At 51.9% G+C, this 18,567-nt stretch overlaps 1 protein-coding gene and 1 pseudogene across 6 annotated transcripts in view; both read left to right on the forward strand.

Annotated features, from left to right (window-relative positions):
* The window catches only part of LOC147627276 (tRNA-specific adenosine deaminase TAD1-like), a 96,409-nt gene that overhangs the window by 45,296 nt on the left and 32,546 nt on the right, over positions 1-18,567 (forward strand). The window lies entirely within an intron of this gene.
* Positions 503-3,859, forward strand: LOC147627279 (uncharacterized; annotated as a pseudogene). Its single transcript, XR_015268475.1, has 2 exons — positions 503-3,305; positions 3,740-3,859. The product of XR_015268475.1 is annotated as an uncharacterized LOC147627279 (transcript).

An 18,567-nucleotide genomic window follows, 5' to 3' on the forward strand; every position in this document is an offset into this window, starting at 1 on the left:
ATGTGTAACTATGTTATGTTTTTTGTTTTCATAAACTCACTCAGATTAGTATTCGACTTTAAAGGCATAAATTCTGTTGTCTGAATTCAAACATCCATCAAAATGCTTTATAATGCTTTAGGGAGGTTGTTCTCCACCAGCATCACCATGAAATACGTTTTGGCTGCCTTGAAACATGAAATGCCTGAAACACCGGAAACGTTTTTTTGTCTTGTTGTTTTGCCCAAATTGGAACACGCATATGAAATATCCTTTTTTTCATAACTATGTATATTATTCACGCCTTTATTTTTATATATTGATGTTTTGGTCATGCATTACCTTTTGTCTTAGTCATGGGGTGAATGTTTCATACCGAAACTCCGCTTTTCAACATGAAGTGTTTTGGGCTGAAATGTTCCGTTGTGATGCTGTATTTGGCCACACCAGACTCAAGGCTTTGATGGGGACACATGTTGGGGAGGCCTTATTGCGAGTATTTCCAAAATTGGTTTGGGATGAATGTGAGGGTTCATCCACTAGGAGCACCCAGGTTAACACGGTCCAACCTTCCTCCCCACCTTGAGTGATTTGAATTGACTTTATGGGGTTAGAAGCATCCAGGTTAACATCTTCAGTATCAAGAGGGCATAAGTGGTGCCCACCATGTGGGCTGGCCTGACAATGTTGGCTTTTTGACAGTGGGAAGGCATGACAAGGTAGAGCTGAACCTTCTGGATAAACACATGCCTAAGAAACTTGCTTGGGCTCTCTCCATCTCTCTCTCTTAGACGGTGTGAGACCTATGGGACCAAACTTAAGAATGGATCTCTTAGACTTAATGTGGGTGCTTTCGAGGACAGCTTCAGAGACAGAGACATAGTTTTCTACTCAGAGACTCACCAGGCCCCTGGTCAGTTGATGCCACATGTGACAGGGTACAGATGGGAGACAACTTGTCGAGTACAGACGAGATCTACGCAGAGAGGTAGAGGATCAGGAGCAGCAGCAGCAGTCCTATTCAGGGAGGAACTATAGTCGCTCTTGCACATTGTTTGGAGAGATGACCAGGCCAGATACATGTGGGTGAGGCTAAGAGCTGAGACAAACAGATTCCTTTACATTGCTATATGCTATTTTTCTCCAATCCAAGCACATCAGTCTATACTGCACCTAGAGGGGAGTCGCCATTTTCTGTGCAAGATGATGACTTATGGGAGTTTTTCAGAGATGGCAACATCATCCTTTTGGGGGACTTCAATGCCCGGATGGGTAATTCTTAGACAGTTTTCTATGATACCTCAGAGGAGATACTGAGAGAGTTGGATGCTAGTGAGATGGGACTTGACCGACGCTCATAGGATGAGGAGCATATAGAGTATGGGAGATACCTAACGGAAATGGGGACTGCACATGGACTGGCCATACTTAATGGCCTACAGAGATTTCCCACATCAGCTGGTTTCACTTGTTTTCCGCACAGACATGGGGCCAACACAGTGGATTATGTCATGGCTCAATCGAGCTTTATCTCTTGTATTCAGGACTTCACAGTTGGACCCTGGCGTGTCGGTATAGTAGTGGATCATGCCCTTTTGACATTCACCATCTCCTTTCAGCTCAGTATAGCCCAGACGCCACGGGTGGCAGCACCTACTCGATATACTTTTACCCCAGAGATTGTTTCTATATACAGAGATGTTATCTAGAGACGCCTATGCACAGAGATGCTGGGGTGACCTCTGGAGGAGCTCACTTATATATTGACAGAGACATTACATGATGCAGCAGCAGAGGCATACCCACATACTCAGCCTGAGCATAGACGATGGCCTGGGAGCATGCCCCAGAATAGTTGGTACGATGAGGAGTGCAGAGAGACCAGAACCTGGCTTTAGAGGGAGGTACTTGTGGGGGTCACCACTCAAAGACAATCACGGGTTGCCTTCCGACGCTTGGTGCGATGGAAGAAGCGGGCGTTCCTTGCTCAGCTATAGAAGGATTTATACCAGTTATTTTTGAGTCGGGACTCGGGTGCGGCATGGCGACTCTTCCATGAGGGTGAAGCAGGAATGCCTGCTATCTCCTACTTTATTTGGTATGTATGTGGATGAGGTTTCTGACTACGTTGAGAGGGAGGGTGACAGAGGAGCATAGTTGGCAGGGACATGGATCCCATTGTTGTTATATGTTGATGATATTGTGTTGATTTCTAACTCTCCGGAGGGGATGCAACGTCATTTGGATGCCTTACACGCATTTGCCCATGATGGTGGATTGTCTGTCAACCTTGGCAAAACCAAGGTTATGGTGTTTAACACCACACTGCAGTGGGTTAGGAGGTCAGCACCTACATTACCTATGGTCATGAAACAGTGATGTCACATGCACATGGGCTCGGTGTGCCACGTGGACATCTAACATCTACATCCAGAGCCAGGTAAGTGTCTAGAGCCTAGGGGATCTTGCACCGACAATTTTGTGAGCCTCTTGAAGGACCTGCATGCCTGGACAAGTCCATTAGCTTAAGAGTCAGTCAGTCAGAACCCTCTTGCATAAATGGTTTGTATGTGGTGTTTGACGGGTGTTGTTACACTTCGGTGGGTATCTGGCAACACTTGCATAAAGACTAGGATAGGACCAAGTCATGTTTCAGATCCCGCGTCAATCAGGTAACCGAGAAGGGTATAGCAGAGCAGACAAATCATGTGCATTTCAGGTGCACATAACAGAGCAAATAATTGATAAGATTGAATGGTTTTCAAGGTCGGCAAAAACCTAGAACTGCGCGGCCAACTTTCAGAGCATATAAAAAGGGAGCCTTGGGCTCATTTCTAACACAACAGAAGAAGGAGAGCAACAAAGTTTTGGCGCCCAGCCTCTCCAGCAGCAGCAGAAGTTGGCGCCCATCTTCACCTCCCCTTACACTGGCATTTCTGCAGCCCATCTCCCCCTCTCTCTCTTGCTGGCGTTTCTCTCTCTGCTGCCCATTTCCTGCGCAGCCATACCCTAGCTCATCTCTCTCTCTCTCTCTTGTGCCTCATCCCCTTGGCCCAAGCTAGCCATTCATTGCTCTCCATCAAAGCCTCCTTCTGCTGTCCATTCTTAGCCCAATTGTCAGCCCCATCTCTGCCCATTCTAGCCCCATCTTGTGGCTCATTCCGGCAGTACATAGGCTGTGTTCTGTGCGCATCATCTTCTCCATCCTAGGCTGCGTTTTCTGCAGACAAAATCCAGCCTGTTTTCAGCCCATACATCCTCACATTCAGCGCGTCAAATCAGCCCCGAACATCCCCTTTCGGAGGCCATCCATCGCCCACATTGAGGTACATCATTGACTACGTCAAATTAGCCCAAAGATATATCTATCTTTCAGTTACTGACGCGGTGCATCGACTTGTGTCAAGTCTAGGGTTTTCATTTGAGTTAATTCTCTTGTACAACCATTTAAGCAATACAAAACAAATACCACATCGGCAACGGTGTGGGGGGCCCTTGAGAGGGTTAGTTGGGACCCCATTGACGTATCGTCTCATTCTCTCTCCTATTCTCTCTCTATCTCTAAGGTCTCATTGTGATTGCTTAACATAACACCATCCACCACATTAACGCAAGGGTAAAAGGATTGTGAAGTGTGATCGCATAGATCCATACCTATACAGGAATTCTGCTGCCATCTCAAATTAGTATCAGAGCTTCGACTGCAATTGTACGCATCACTAATCCACTAAATTTTTTTCTGGATTGAGTTGTGTTTCAGCAAAACTTCCCCAGAAGCACTCCTCCCACTCAAGGAAAAAGCAAGTCTGCCATTGCGGTAGTGCAGTGCGCCTTGAGCGTAGGAGAAAGCAGGCACTGTTAACACGAGGTTGCAGTCACGGTGCGCCTGCGAGGGAGTAGATAGTGCCTTCTTGGTGCGAAGGCTATCTCACTCTCTTTTCACATTCCTTGCATGGTGGTAACCTGTAGCGGTATGGATACATTGGAGCACACCTCAGGTGAAACCTCTCCTATTCCTGACCCTATTTCTACCTCTTCACCCAATCCCATGGATGCTATGGTCAAAATGATGATGAACATGATGAGCAGCGGCGCGTATGGAAGAGCATCGGGAGGTGGCTGAAAGGGAAGAAAGAAGGCTGATTATGGAGCAAGAAGGGTTAGCAATGGAGGTTGAAAAGGAGGCAAAGCGCTTAGAGGCCATGGCGGTAGCGCGCCAAGAGGAATCCCTCGCTGTGCACAATTTGCTTGCTCTCCTTTCCGATCACCCCGGACAGTCATCGGAGCCCGACTACAAGAAGTTAGCCACTACCATCGTGGCGACAACGGGCAAAGCATCAGGATGTTCATCATCTCCTATGCCGGAGAAGGTTTCATTCAGTAAGTATGATGGTAAGATGGATGCTTTAACTATTTATTCTTGGTTTCATCAATTTACCGCATACTTTGCCATAACTCCAAAGACAGATACTTAGAAAGTTCTTCTTGCCATGTTGCATCTCACTAGGGATGCCATCACATGAAAAGAAGAGTGGGTGGATAAGAAATTGGCTACCCATAATGCAGCCTATACTGATTATCTCGAGGTTCCCCCTCTTACCTACTAGTGGGAGGAGTTCCAACGGGATTTGAAAGCCCGCTTCTTGCCCCCACGTTATCTGAAGAATCTGAAGGATGAGTATAGGGCCTTAGCCCAGAATGGAAAATCTGTGATGTCCTATGCTAATCGTGTTTCCCAGCTTGGGGGACAGTTACGTAAATCTGATGAAGACAGGTTGGAGACATTTTTGTTTGGCTTGGATCCCACAATCAAGTACGATGTGGAAGCCGACAATCCTCCTACTTTCGACGAGGCGGTCTGCTTGGTCTAACTTCAGGAGCTCAAGCATAACAAAGGTAGCCGAAGTCGATAAGTACATTTCCCTCCATCGTTGATACATCTGAGTCTTCTATTGAGATTGGTAATGCTAATAAGCAAATCCCAACGTCTACCCCATCTCCTTCCTCTTCTCAATCTTTGTCAACCTCTAATGCTAAGGATTCTGATAAGGGTAAGGGTAAGGCTCATAAGCCTAGGCTTATGCCTGATGAAAAGATTGCACAAGGCATTATAGGGGGTAAATTAACAAAAGAGGAACAGGCCATGTATGCTAAAGAACAACGGTGTTTTTATTGCCATCGTATAGGTCATATGAAAAAGGACTGCCCTCCTACAAAAGACTCAAAGCCTGTTGCTTCATCTTCTAGCTCAACAACTCAGGTGAATTCCTTCAGTTTGGTGAAGCTTGAAGATAAGCAGGAGGGGACCTTTGAGGATGAAGAGTTAATTAAATGTTGTGGGCATGTCAATGGTCAAAGAGTAGTAGTGTCGTTTGATCTTGCAAGTACACAGGACGTTGTTAGCTAGGCTTTGGTAGAGCGTGCTCGTCTTCAGGTAACCGCTATTCCCACATTTCCGGTGCAAGGGTTTTCTGAAGGCATGGCCGCTGCAGTCTCCTAAGTATGTGACAATGTCAAGTTGGCCATTCAACAATCACAATTCAGTGGCCGTTTTGTCATCTCTAATCTTGTTGGATGTGATGTTATTTTGGGCATTAAGTGGTTCCGTAGGTACAAACCTTTCATTGATTGGGATAAGCTAATGTTTCTCATCAATCATGAGGTCCTAGATGGGTGGACGAGGAGTTCTTCTTGGATTATCCACATCTGCTAGCCTTACACAAGGAGGCCATGCAGCTCGGCACTAGTGCCTCACCTTAAGCAGGAGGAGATGTCACGTGCACATGGGCTCGGTGTGTCACGTGGACATTTTACATCTACATCCAGAGCCAGGTAAGTGTCTAGAATCTAGGGGATCTTGCACCGGCAATTTTGTGAGCCTCTTGAAGGACCTGCATGCCCGAACAAGTCCATTAGCTTAGGAGTCGGTCAGTTAGAACCCTCTTGCATAAATGGTTTGTACGTGGTGTTTGACGGGTGTTGTTACACTTCGGTGGGCATCCGGCAACACTAGCATATAGACTAGGATAGGACCAAGTCATGTTTCAGATCCCGCATCAATCAGGGACCGAGGAGGGTATAGCAGAGTAGACAAATCATGTGCATTTAAGGTGCACATAACAGAGCAAATAATTAATACAATTGAATGGTTTTCAAGGTCGGCAAAAACCTAGAATTGCGCGGCCAACTTTCAGAGCATATAGAAAGGGAGCCTTGGGCTCATTTCTAACACAACAGAAGAAGGAGAGTAACAGATTTTTGGCGCCCATCCTCTCCACCAGCAGCAGCAGCAGATATGGGCGCCCATCTTCACCTCCCCTTACACTAGCATTTCTGCAGCCCATCTCCCCCTCTCTCTCTTGCTGGCGTTTCTCTCTCTGCTGCCCATTTCCTGCGCAGCCATACCCTAGCTCATCTCTCTCTCTTGTGCCTCATCCCCTTTGCCCAAGCTTGCCATTCTTTGCTCTCCAGCAAAGCCTCCTTCTGTTGTCCATTCTCAGCCTGCCATTCTCAGCCCGATCTTGTGGCTCATTCCGGCAGTACATAGGCTGTGTTTTGTGCGCATCATCTTTTCCATCCTAGGCTGCGTTTTCTTCAGAGAAAATGTTTTCAACCCATACATCCTCACATCCGGCGCGTCAAATCAGCCCCGAACATCCCCTTTCAGAGGCCATCCATCGCCCACATCGAGGTACATCATTGACTACGTCAAATTAGCCCGAAGGTATATCTATCTTTGAGTTACCAGCGCGGTGCATCGACTTGTGTCAAGTCTAGGGTTTTCATTTGAGGTAATTCTCTTGCACAACCATTTAAGCAATACAAAACAAATACCACATCGGCAACGGTGTGGAGGGTCCTTGAGAGGGTTAGTTGGGACCCCATCGACGTGTCGTCTCATTCTCTCTCCTATTCTCTCTCTATTTCTAAGGTCTCATCGTGATTGCTTAACTTAACACCATCCACCACATTAATGCAAGGGTAAAAGGATTGTAAAGTGTGATTGCATAGATCCATACCTATACACGAATTCCGCTGCCATCTCACAAGTGGAGTGTACAGATGCATACACTTACCTTGGGGTAGTCTTCAATGGGCAAGTGTTTTCATTGAGGAGAGCAGCAAAGACTAGATTGACTAGACTCCAGAGCTTATGCAGCCTTGGGAGGATTGGAGAGGATGTGTTCGCAGGTTGAGTTCCAGGAACCTCGAACAAAGCTTTGGCTTTTTGACACTCTAGTGGCTTCAACTATGCTTTATGGAGTTCAGATATGGGGACCTTCAGCAGACCACCATGGCAGAGATCGGGTAGCACTGATGGGTGGAGATGTATGGAGAGGCCTTTGGTTTCTATGATTTCTCGGATGATTAGAGCCAAGGCTTCAGTACCACATGAGATTATTCGAGCAGAGCCAGCTACCTCTCCCTTGGTGGGTCGAGGCACTTACTAGATCAGTCTCCTTTATGCATAGTTTATGGGACCTCCCCAGAGACAGATATGCCTGGCTAGCTCTTGAGTCTTCCTGACAGCTAGCATTGCAGGGGGATATAGTATGCTGGTATGCACAGATGACATCATGGTTTCAGTTACATGGCTTCAACATGGACAGATTGCCTCCCTTCCAGTACTGTCTCTGACTCTCACACGGACAGAGATCACGAGCTCATCCGTCAAGACCTGACTTAGCTAGATACTAGGAGGACATGGATACAACAGACACGGGAGTTGGGCATGAAGATGGCTTTCTATTGAGAGCATCTTCTCCAATTCACGGAGGACGGGTTTGTGACTAGGCCCAGTTACATGGATACACACTTATCTCATGGGCTACGGTGTGCTATTGGTCGGATACGTACATCTTCGCATCAACTTGAGGTTGAGACTGGTAGATTTAGCCTCGTGCTGGGAGAATGACCACATGCACTCTGATAGGTGCTGGCTCATGAGGGCCCTTCACTCCAAACAAGCACGCGAAAGAGTAGTCGAAGGCCTCATAGCGCTGCTGAATATCAAAACTGAGCAGCCGGCTCTGGATCGAAGAGATACGTGAAGCTCGGACCGGCATGGCCCCTCGGACCGGTGGGCTGTGAGCTAGAGCCGAGGTGAGTGAGCGCCGCACTGCAGGAGAATGCCAAGAGAACGTCGTATCACCCTGAGAGACAGGGGGGGGAGGAGATGAAGAAGAGGGGGAGGTGGATGCTGTCTCAGCCGTACGACGGGCCTTCGCAAGCGGCTTGGATGGAGAATAGTCCCCATCTGAGTGGCTACGAATCTGCCCACCCGGTGTGCTGCAAGAATCTCGGATCAGGCGCCAGTGGCTGTGACCTATGGCGGCTGCCTCCCGCTCAGACAGAGCACCCTCGTGTATGCATACATATCCAGGGTCGCGTGCTAAGTCTGCCACTATGCGAACCACCAAATGTCGAATCTCGGAGGCATCCAGGGATCTAAGAAAAAATGAGCCAACTCCCATAGTCGGCCTATCACGTCTGTCACCTCTAGATCGCTCAGATGGTGAGAAAACTCAAGTGCCAGAGTCTTCAAAGTGCTAAGAGCGAGATCCATAGTCCACTCCCGGTCGCTAGGGCCACAGAGAGGGAATGAGAAGGCCACCGCTGAATCAAGTGCCTCTTCCCCTCGGGCCAGAGGTATCACTACATGAACTCTGATGGGTGCTGGCTCGTGGGGGCCCTCCGCTCCAAAAAGCCGTGTGAAGGAATAATCAAAATCCTCCGAGCACAGTCTAATGTTCGAGGTGACTCAGCCGACTGCGGATAGAGAATATCCGTGAAGCCCGAATCGGCATGGTAAGTCTCCTCTGCGGTGCTCGAGCAAGGTCGGTGCTTGGTGTCCGCCGGCGGACTGCAGGTGAGCGCCAAGGAACTGCCAGGGCCTCCCGGGGAGCTGAGGTGAGCGAGAGGGGAGGAGGGGGGGGAGAAGGGGGTGGAGAAGGAGCCGCTGCCAAAACCGGAGCGGGGACAGGAGGAGGCGAAGGTGGAAGCGAGGCGGGAGGGGGGGACGGGGGAGCGGGGGTTGGGGGCGAAGGAGGGGTGCTGGCATCTCCTGGTCCTCAGTCGGCGCTAGGGTCTCCTCCTGTAGGGGAGCAAAGCTATTCCACACGGGAACCCAGTGATGCTGAGACTGTGGCTGCTGCTGCATCGGTCTCTGCGTGCTGCTGGGGCTGTCTCCCTCGACGGCGCCCCTACCCAGGCTGCCACTCCGAGGTCTCTGTGGGCTGAGCAGGTGTCCCGGAGGCTGCCTGCCGAGCCGCATCTGTGGGCAGGCCATCGAGGGCCTGCTGCTACGGTGAAGGTCGGGGTCTCCTGCGAGGGCAGGCCTACAGGTGGCCGACCTGTCTGCAGATAAAGCACTGGTTCGGGAGCCCCGAAAACTCCACTCTCTGATCAATCCATCCCCCCCCTATCCTAGGTAGCTGAATGACCTTCGGAAGGGAGGAGATGTCAGGAACTAAAACTCTGACCGAAGGTAGCCCAGCTGCTCTCGCCACCACTGAAGCTGCTGTGGGGCCACTCTCAAGCACGGAACCCACCAATGCTCCTAGCCTAGAAAGGAGCGGAAGGTACTCACGGCAGAGTCCAGGGAAGCAAACTGTAACATGGAAAAGGCGCTCTCCCTGCTCGGCCGCTGCTGGGTCAAATCCATGCTGCCAAGGTCTGAAGAATGCCCGAGCTCCCCTGATGTCAAGGGGACTCATGGCTAGGACCTTGGCCACGCTCTGGGCTGTCTTGAACTCGATCTGGTAGTGTCCACGGCCCAGTAGCTGAACGTCCAAGATCTTGCCCACATCTGCAAGAAGGCGGGCCTGGAGAAGATCCCGGATCTCCCCTCTACTGGGGCGAGTGCCGACTATACGGCAGATGGTGGAGTGTGCCTGGAGGCGTTCCACCTCTGCGGCGAGGCTCGCTTCCTCTTCTGGCGAAAGAGAAAGCCTGATGGGTGTATCCTCGGGGGCGGGCGAGGGGGCTACGGGAGAGTCCCTCTGAGGTGGGGCGGGAGGAGCCTCCATTAGAGTCTGAAGCGATGTCGAAGGCGGAGCGAATGCGGATCCTACAAGAGCCGAGCTGCACACAAAGGGCGGAGGGGGAAGGCAGAAAGTAAAGAAAGAACCCCAGGGGACGAAAAAACAGAAAAAAGGGGTGCGGGAGGGGGGGGGGGGGGGCGGCGAAGACAAAAAAACCCCCGGGGGGGGGTGGGGGGGAAGAGCGGGCGAAAGCTGGCGGAGGGGGGGGCGGGGCGCTGAAGAAAGGAGGGGGGGCGCGAAAGAGAAGAGCAGGGGGCGGGCGCTACAGCGCAGGGGCGCGCAAGAAAAAAACACAGGCGGAGGAGGGGGAGCAAACGCGAGGGCAGGCCGGGGGGGGGGGGGGGGGGGGGGGGGGGGGGGGGGAGTAGACGCGTGGGCGGGAAGGGGGGGAGGGTGCGCAGGCAGCAGCGCGAGCAGGGGGGGGAGCGTGAGCTTCAGCGAGCGCCGGGCAACGTGATTTCACAGGCCCGATCTTCTCCATGAAGAGAGCAGTTAGCAGAGGCCAGACTGATATGAGGATATGCTGCATTATGCTCTCTTGAGCGGATGCTCCCAAGTGCAATTTCAGAAGCTGATAACGAAGCTATGGCTCTTCAATGCTCTAGTTACCTGCACACTACTCTGTGGAGCCAGGTCGATTCTTTACCATAGAGGACTGGACAAGAGAAATGATGGATAGCAGCACATAGGGAGGCCCTTGGTGATGATGATTTCCAGGAGGAAACCCTCAGTACCACATGGCATCATGAGAGCAGAGCTAGGAGCCAGCCTAGTCTTTACAAAGGCCATCTTCCAGACATTGACACTACTACAAAGATCATGGAAGCTCCCGAGAGATAGAGTTATTCTAGGCTAGCACTAGAGTCCTTCGGGCTCCCACAGACTGGCCGTAGAGAAGGGAGACACAGACATACCACATGGTTTGGATTACATATAGACTCTGCCCCCCTTTCAATATAGCATCTGTTTCAACTCAATTGAGGAGAGCTGAAAAGGGTTATCAAACTAGATATTGAGCGGACATGGAGATCACATACACAGTCCTAGGGCCAAAGAAGGCTTTTTACAATGATCATCTCCTCCACTTCACAGAGGACGGCTTCAGCATACGTTCAAGATACATGGATATGCACCTATCTCATGGAGTCATATATATCATTGGCTAGATCCGCAGTTCCCCACACCAGTTCAGTTATGCCACATGGGGGTTGAGACGGATGAGCATTATATTCCAGTCTACTATGAGATCAGAGGGAGATTTCATTGTCTTTTCAAGGAAAGTTTTGGACCTTTATCCAAGATCAAGGATAACTCAGATCAGAGATGTCTGGGACTCATCTTACTAGAGTTACATAGCAGACGCAGCCCGAGGACCGATACAAAGCCCTCTTACTAACCTCCTCATCAGAGTCCAAATCCAGTGAGCGGGACCTAGAGGGGTGACCTTGCAGACGAGACGCCCCCAGCCTCGGGGACTTGCCCACAGCTGCAACATCATAGAAGGATCATGATCGTCATCTCCTGCCATAGCTTGTAAAAACCCTATGAACTGAAAAATTTGGGGGGGGGGGGGGGGGGGGGGGTGGGGGGGTGGTGATCCATACAACATAGTACAAGACAATGTAATGAGATATCAAAATGTGGTGAGGGCTGGAGAGGCCTCAGCTGATGATCTCCCGCATCGGAGGTTAGAGTGAAGAAGTGATGGTGTCAAGGCTAAGTTGTCACCATGGCAGAATCATGTCCCAAAATTAGTTTTCTTTAGCACCTAGTTTGTTCTAGCATCTTGGAGCTTAGGGATGTTCCTATCCCATTTTCTCATTTCATTTCATTTTGGTTAACAAAGCAAAGGGGCAGAATCAAAATGCTGAGAGAAAAATCAGCAATAGATCTTGGCAAAAATTACCATGATAGAGTGGCATGAGCAGAAGAAGAGAGAGAGAGAGAGAGAGAGAGAGAGAGAGAGAGAGAGATAATAATGTCTTCAAAAGGCCAAATTGACCTATGAGACCATGATAGTACAACAATATCATCATATGGATACATCATCTGAAATGCAAGGAGTTTGTGCCCCCTCCAATGGCTGCAATGGGAGATTCTTTACCTTCAATGGGAGCATCTAGACCACCATCTCCCTCTCCTACACAAGAATAATAGAAAAGGGATGCACGTGATGCCCAAGCTCATGTGTTGATTGCTCTCTCGTGCAAGAGGCATGTCATACTGCATATCCCTTCATGCACGTCCTCAAAAGGTCAATGGGATACAATTGCCACTTTGTACCAGGGTCGTAACGAATCTCGTGTCGCTTATCTTCATAAAAAGCTTGACATCAAGCATATGGGTGAAGATGACTATATGGATGGGTACCTCCGCATATTAAAGACCTATGAGAGCATCTAATCAACATCAATGAGATCCTTTCGGATAGTTCTTGTCCCTGCAAATCTTTGTGGTTGTGTTGGATATTCATCTAGTATGTGTGAACCATGTGCGTGTGTGGATGCGTGCATGTGTTTGTGTGCGCACAAAACCATGTGCGTGTGTGGATGCCTGCATGTGTGTGCACGCGCGCGGATGTGTGTGCACGCGCGCGTGAGCACAAGCGTGTGCATGTGTGTGTGTGTGAGAGAGAGAGAGAGAAATGAAATGACATATTAACGTCTTCAAAAGGCCAAAGTGACCTATGAGACCAAAAAGTTACAAAGTGGTGAATCTGGTGCAATATCCGAGTATAAAAGAAGACTAAAAGGTACTAAAAAAGCTACTATAAGATAGAAATGAAATGAAATGAAATGTTATATTAACGTCTTCAAAAGGCCATAATGACCTATGAGACCAAAAGTTACATCATGGTGGATCTGATACATCATAGAGAGAGAGAGAGAGATCGCACTCGCTGAAGCGTGCACCTCGCCTTCGTCTTCTCGCCGCCCCTGCTCCCTCACCTTGGTCAACGCGAGCCTGCGCCTGCATCTACTCACCCGCCTGCGAGCTAGCGCGTTTCTTGCTTGCTCGCAGCCTACCGCCCTGCTGCCCCCCCCCCCCCCCCCTCGCACTCGGCGGCTGTTTCTAAGCACTGAGACTTCCCGCCGAGCTCCCCCCCCCCTCGCCCGCTTCCTTTCACTGCTTCCCGCCCTCACGCTCGCTGCCCGTGGCGGCACTCTCCATCCGCCTCCCGTGTTCTTATTCTCCGTCACCGCTGCTTCCATTTGCCTCCGCCTTCCTTCGGGCTTCAGACTCTGATGGAGGATTCTCCCGCCCCACCACAGAGGGACTCTCCTGCAGCCTCCTCGCCCGCCCCTGAGGATCCCCCCATCAGGCTTTCTCTTATGCCGATAGAGGAAGCGAGCCTCACAGCAGAAGTGGAACGGCTACAGGCGCTTTCCGCTGTCTGCAGGATAGTCCACACCCGCCCCAGCAGAGGGGAGTTGCGTGATCTTCTTCAGGCCCGCCTTTTGGCCGATGTGGGCAGGATCACTGACATACAGTTTCTGGGCCGTGGCCATTAGCAAATTGAGTTTGAGTCAGCACAGAGCGTGGCCCAGGTGCTTGCTATGAGTCCCTTGGATATCCGAGGGGCTCGGGCCTTTTTCAGCCACTGGCAGCATGGTTTTGACCCCACAGAGGCTTCCGCGAGTGGCGAGCAGCTCTTTCTAGTCACTGTTTGCTTCCCCCGATTACGACAGGAGTACTTGCCTCTACTTCCCCGGATAGGCTCTGTGGTGGTGGGATCTGTATTGGAGGCCAGCCAGACAGCCGCTTCCGTGGTGGCTAGAGCGGCTGGACTTCCTTCTGTTCGTGTTTTGGTGCCAGATGTTTCCTCCTTACCGAAGGTTATCCAGTTGCCTAGGGTAGGAGGAGGATGGATAGATCAGAGGGTTGAGTACTCAGGGCTCCCGAACCAATGCTTTGTATGTAGACAGGTCGGCCATCTGGCCAAGGCCTGTCCTCGTCGGAGACCTCGCTCTCAGCCATCTCAGCCCGCAACATCTAGTGGAGGTGCTTCCGCCACTACCGAGCACCAGCCAGTGCCCGACACCGAGCCGGCGACCTCTGAGTGGCAGACTCAGGGGTGCCACAGAGACCGACGACAGCAGCAGCAGCCACAAGCTCCCCGTCAGCCTCAGCAGAGGCAGCAACAGTAGTGGGTTCCCTTGCGGAACCATTTTGAGTCTCTTCAGCAGAAGACCCCCAGGCCCTCGACCGAGGATCAGGAGATGTCGGTGCCCCCTCCCCCTCCTCCCTCTCCTCTCCCCTCCTCTTCCCCCCCCCCCTCCCCCCCCACCTCGTCTCCTCCCCCCCCAGCCCCTGTCCCCCCCTTCCCCCCCGCTCCCTCCCCCCTCCGTTTTTCCTCCGCCCGCCTCTTCGCCCACTCCTCGTCATAGAGATGCCTGGTTGGGGGCAGTGTTGATATTTTGATGTTGGAGGAGCACCATTTGGGTGAGAGCAGGATCCAGAGATATGGTTTGGTGATGCGTGGTAGATTGGACACCTTTTGGTCTGCAGGGTTTGGCCCCTTGGGTGGGCAGGGAGGAGTATGTATGGTCATTGCGGATGTATGGCGCGGCAGGCCATTGTGGATCGCGGGATCATTGTTCCTGGTAGAGCACACTATGTCATTCTGAGGATGCATGATGAGCTCTTTGGCGTGCTTAATGTCTATGCGCCCAACCATGCTAGTGCCAGAGCAGAGTTCTAGACCCAGGTTACGGATGCATTGCCAGAGGCCGCACATTGGTGTGTTGGGGGAGACTTCAACATGCTTGAGGATTCGGCCGATAGGGTGGGAGGCAATCATGTTACAATGCACGGCACTGAGCTTGCAGCTTGGGAGCGATTTTGCATGACACTGAGGATCACTGATGCATGGCAGCATGAGGCTTTCTCCCGCTCTCAGGACAGTCTTAGTTTCTCTCGATCGGATCGCCGGGCAGGGAGGGACTAATCTATCACGGATTGATCGCTTCTATGTGGGCGACTGGCTAGGGGAGCATGGGGGTTCCGTTGGCATTCTCGCTGGCACCTCTTTTTCAGACCATGCGCCAGTTATTCTGACACTTGAGGAGAGGACACGGGAGATCAGCTTGTAGTTGAGGATCCTAGAGAGGATACTTCCAGATCCTAGTCTCGCTGAGGACATTGAGAGGATATGGCATGATAGCCAGAGCCCTGACCAGGATGCAGCAGGCCAGTGTGCCCAGGGACTCATCGAGCTGAGCTCTTTTTTGCACGCTGCAGCCTTGACACGGCTGGGAGAGACGGCTGGGAGAGATGCGAGCGGGAGCGTCGGTTGAGACGTAGCCTTGCTTCGCTTCAGCGCCTTCAGGAGCAGCAGCCTACATGTGAGTGGGTGGCGTCCCAGCTGAGCCAGGCACGTCAAGAGGTTAGAGAGGCAGAGGAGCAGAGACATGAGTTCTATCGCCGCCAGGCCTCTCAGTGGACGCAGCTTGGTGATAGAGTGACTGGGGAGTTTTTTGAGATTAATGGACCTCGCCATGCTCGAGCAGGAGTCCGCCAGCTCAGGAGGCAGGACGGATCGGTAGCCACTGAGCCCGGGGAGATCAAAGCCATTGCCACTGAGTTCTATAGAGACTTGCTTTCAGCGGAGCCAGCCACTAAGGCTCGGGATGCTTGCAGACAGACTGTGTGGGCCCATGTGCAGAGGAGGGTCACAGATCGTATGCGTACAGTTCTGGGCGAGCCTCTTTTAGAGGTTGAGCTTGCTGAGGCCTTGAGAGTCCTTCCACGCCACAGTTGCCTTGGGGAGGACGGATTGATGCCTGCCTTTTTTATGCGCTATTGGGACCTTTTGGGGCCAGGCCTCTGCAGGGACTTTCAATATGTTTTGGACACTGGGGTGATGCCACAGAGCTTCTCAGAGGGCTTGATCTTTCTTATCCCCAAGGGGGAGGGAGTATCAGATGATATTCGGCATTGGAGACCCATTACGATCCTCAATACTGTCTACAAGGTCTTAGCAAAGGCCTTGAGTTTGAGGATCCAGCCCTTCTTGGGGGAGTTGATTCATGCTACCCAGACAGGATTCGTCAAGGAGCGTAGTATCCTTGACAACATTTTCACCTTCTGAGAGGCGACGGCCCGAGCTAGATTTCTCGGTGAGGACCTGGTTGTGATGCTTCTCGATTTTGAGAAGGCATACGATCGAGTTGATTGGAGTTTCTTAGAGGGCACGATGCTTTGCCTGGGCTTTGAGCCAGTTTGGATTCGAGGAGTGGCGGCTCTATATTCCACAGCTCGTAGCCAGGTGCTGATGGCAGGAGGATGGGGGCCGAGTTTTGAGTTGACCAGATCAGTCCGTCAGGGGTGTCCTCTCGCCCCGTTTCTTTTTCTCTTCTTTGCTGAGGCTATGAGCATGTATCTGACGGCAGAGGAGGTTGGATTGAGAGGACTTCAGCTCCCAGTCCGGGGGGAGGACCTGCTCGATGCTGAGTTTGCTGATGACACGGGTTTATTTTTGCATGGCCAGGAGGCCAATCTTCAGAGGGCAGAGCAGTCGCTTCAGGTTTTTAGTGCAGCTTCGGGAGCATTGAACAATTGGCGCAAGACAGTGGCCTTTTGGATCAGTAGCGCTCCCACTCCGGCATGGAGCCCAGACCCAGGTTTTCGATGTATTCCTCCTGGCACAGCAGTGCGGTATTTAGGATGCCAGATTGGACTAGATTTGTCACCTGAGCAGCAGATTGCCCCGCTTCTTCTGAGTATTCGGAGGAAGCTTTTGTATTGGAGTACAGCTCGGCTATCCTTGGCTTGGAGGGTGGTGGTGGCGAATCAGGTGCTTTTAGCGACCATGTGGTACATCACGTCTTGCTGGATCTTCTCGAGCTCTTGCATCAGCCAGGTACAGAGGCTGATCAGGAACTTTCTTTGGTGTGGGCGGGATGGTCAGCCAGCCCGGGCTAAGGTCGCTTGGGCAGTTATTACACTTCCGCTGGCCCAGAGGGGCTTGGGCATTATAGATCCAGTTGATCAGAAGAGCCTTATTGGGGAAGCTTATTATTCGGGGGCTGCTTCGAGGCGCTGAGCCTTGGAAAGAGCTTCTTTTACAGCGGCTTCAGGCTCGGGCTCCCCCAACAGGGGGCACTTGGGTACCGGAGATACGATCGATCTTCATAGAGATGAGGAGGACAGGCCTCAGTAGAGGATGGGAGGACAGATTTGCCTTGAGCATCCTGCGAGCTTGGGAGTTGCTGAGACCGGGACTCTCTCAGAGACCTCCTTCTTGTGATGAGGAGCGGGCCAGACAGCTGCTCATCTGGAGCCCAGCGGTTCGCACAAAGCAGGGTCATATGTTGGGTTCTCGGCCTCGTCTAGCTTGGGGACCATTGGCGGCAGGCCCAGCACGTAGTTTTGGAGACTGGCAGGCCTTCTGCAGTCTCCCCAAGGCGATCCAGGTGGAGAGGTTGAGTCACTTTAGAGGGGGGCTGATTATGAGGGATGACATTCAGGAGGCACTCACAGAGGAGTGGTTCACGCCTCTCGAGCCAGTGGCCCCACGGTGGATGGGAGCCTTTACACAGTTGGAGATCCTGATTGCTGTCAGAGCTTGCACTGAGGATGGTAGATGCCTCTACTATGAGACCCAGGATAAGGGCAGACTTCAGAGAGTGGAGGTGGAGTCGCCTTTGGTTGCAGAGTGCATTTTTCAGAGGATACGGGTAGTGGCCACCGCTTCTCGGAAGTGGCATATTGACCGAGACCCTGCAGATATGGACTTTGATTGGCGTGTATGGGCATATGCAGCGTGCCCCTTGGCCCGGCTCCAGTGGGACCCTCGCGAGTACGAGTGGCATGATCCTTATGCATCCCCCGAGGCCACAGAGATCACCTTTTTCCAGTATACTGTTCGGTTGGGGCGACATATTTTGACAGCGAGGAGGATGGTCTCTCCAGCTGCATCGGAGCATTGGCGGCTACAGGGACTCTCATAGGAGTTCCTGGAGGATTTTTGGACCAGGCTCTGGGCTAGTCGACAGGCACGCAGGATCTCGACTTTCCAGTGGGGCTGGTCACCCACAGGGGCTCTGCAGTTGGCACCTGGCTTGTCTACAGTGGTCTTCCGGCGGCCTGCGTCCGGTGCGGCCACCCTATGGAGACACAGAGACATTGCCTATGGGACTGTCCTCAGGCGCAACAGATTTGGCTGCGGATGCTGCGCATTCTGGCCCCCCTCTCTCCAGAGGGTATGTATATGTGGGGTGCCGTTGCTTGGTCGACTTTGTCAGGGCCTGCTTTGGGCTATGAGATGGAGCAGGACAGCTAGGCCATCAGATTCATTAGGGGCCAGCCTCGCCTGGTTCCTTCACCGGATTTCTTGTTCGCCGGCTGGACACAGGAGAGGGATCTACGATGGGAGCTCCTCAGCAGCCTCACCATCTGGTTCACCTGGAGAGCCCGGTGCTTCAGGGCCTTTGAAGGGAGACTGGAGCTAGCAGCAGAGACTGTCCGGGGGATTTGGCAGGAGTTGATCCACACCCTGCGAGGACAGTATGACCGCATCCGGGGCGACTCGGATGAGGCGATC

Source organism: Cibotium barometz, chromosome 21 (assembly GCF_041138505.1).
Source record: "Cibotium barometz isolate CiBa-2024 chromosome 21, ASM4113850v1, whole genome shotgun sequence".
Lineage (NCBI taxonomy): Eukaryota > Viridiplantae > Streptophyta > Polypodiopsida > Cyatheales > Cibotiaceae > Cibotium > Cibotium barometz.